Source organism: Oryctolagus cuniculus, chromosome Y (genome assembly GCF_051225735.1).
Source record: "Oryctolagus cuniculus isolate XC-2025 breed Fujian yellow rabbit chromosome Y, ASM5122573v1, whole genome shotgun sequence".
In the NCBI taxonomy this organism is placed as follows: domain Eukaryota; kingdom Metazoa; phylum Chordata; class Mammalia; order Lagomorpha; family Leporidae; genus Oryctolagus; species Oryctolagus cuniculus.
In genome coordinates, this window is record NC_142889.1 from 21,441,235 (window position 1) to 21,443,169 (window position 1,935).

The following is a 1,935-nucleotide window of genomic DNA, read 5'->3' on the forward strand; positions in this document are numbered from 1 at the left end:
AGTTGTTTATTCAGTCTTAGAAAACTACAAACTAACAAATATACAGAGAGCTGGCTGGTGCCTTGTCACTCCCCCTCTTCATGGAGGAACGACATAGGACCCTGCGCTGTTCTTTTGTCTGCTCGGCCCTTCCCGGGTTGGCTACCGTCCCTTCCACCTCCGTGGAAGGGCGGTTCCCCCTGCCACTTTCCCCACTTCTGCGGGGGAGCGGCACACCGCCAGCTGGCTCTCTCGGGGGCTGCACAGGTGTTCCTTCAGATAGATGTTCCTGGTGCATGTTGTCTCTCTCCTCCTTTATAGTCCTCTTCCACCAATCCCAACTCTGCTACCCACATGCCGAGTACCCTGCTCTCCTCCAATCAGGAGCAGGTCCTGCTGTTTATTGGTTGAACTGGAGGCAGCTATGTAGAAGCTGTTTGCTCCTCTCCCAGCACCATATTGTGGGAAAGCAGATGCATAGAATAAGTCTTAATTCCAGTAACAGTCTAGTCTGAGTTGCTCCCAGTTGCTCTCCACAGTGCCTGGTATTTTCTAAAGAGTCTTTTTTTTTTTTTTAATTCTGTGGCCATGGAAGATTCTGGTCACTTGCTACTTTCAAGGCAAAAAAAAAAAAAAAATACAAGAGCTGACCATTTCCCCCGGTCATGCTTACTGGTCTGTATTTGTGTACATTTATAGATGTTTAAGTGCTAGCTAAAAGTCTTGTCATAAAATTCCCAGTACTACCATTTTAAAGACATTTATCTTTCCTATTGAGATACCAAAAATTAATGTTAATTTTCAAGCATTAATAGTGAAAACTTATCTGCAAGATATACTGCAGAGAAAGATTCATTGAAATATTGATTTTCATTAAAGTGACTGATATAAAACTTTAGGTTTAATGCCTTGTAGAAACTGAAACATAGGACTTCACTCCCTAGGAAATAAAATGATCATTTACTTGGTCTCAAAGGCTACTAAGTCATTGAAATGGACTGTACAAACCATGGCTTTTGACACTTAAAATTATTTTACCATTCTATTTTGTGCAAGATCTTCAAAGCTGTGACATGTTTTAAGTTCCATAATGTATCCTCAAGAAAGCTCACCCAAAGCAAAAATCAAATTTGTCCATCCATTATAAGACATCTTTCCATAGCCTATATCTTAGCCTGATAGGCATTATCTTGTAATTTTTAGAAGGTTTTTTTTTTCTACTTAAGAGAACCCTCCTTTGAGCAGATTCTTCTGTCTACCATTTGCACCTTGGTGCTGTTCTGAGTGCTTCCTCCTGCTGGTGAGACTTCCTATAGCACTCTGGTGGAGCCATCCTGTCCTACTCTGTAGGACACTTCATAGGCATCAGCCCAGAGTGCAAGTTAGTGTTCAGGGAGCAGCCTGAATAGCTCTTGACTGCTCAGTGCAATCAGAGGGTCCAGTTTCTGGTTGATGCTCACAGGAATATGTTGTGATCCCTTGCACAGCTTCTTTGGGAACCAGTGGAATGTGTAATGCTCTGCCCATGTCTCCTGCAGGCTCTGACTGAAGGTCTGCAGCTATCACTTGATCATGAGCCTCTTGGTGTGGAGGAACATGGAGATGATGAACTTGGTGGTGGCGATCTGGCCTATCATGGGGGTGGCCCAGGTGTAAAAGGGATTCATGGGGTTGCATCCAGGTGGCTGAGACTTCCCCTGGGATCCCTCCCAGGTGAGAGAGCTAAGAGGGAGTGAAGCACTGATGGCTACTGCCCTCGCCACTTCTTTGGAGTAAAAAACTTATTTTCAAGACAAGAGGTGATGGGAGAGAAGAGAGAAGCGACAGCAGCCTGGTTACAGTTCTGGGAGCCTCCCAGCCACCTATGCCTCCAGCTCTTTAACCTTCAAAATCTCAACAGTGGTGTTTTCACCTCTGAGTGGGAACAGCCTGATTTGTAGAGTGAAAGACACCTTC

The 1,935-nt window shown here is 44.5% G+C and overlaps 1 pseudogene; it reads right to left on the bottom strand.

Annotated features, from left to right (window-relative positions):
- Positions 1 to 1,120: 1,120 nt before the first annotated feature.
- LOC149119353 (protein BTG1 pseudogene) lies at positions 1,121 to 1,734 on the bottom strand (annotated as a pseudogene).
- Positions 1,735 to 1,935: the final 201 nt, after the last annotated feature.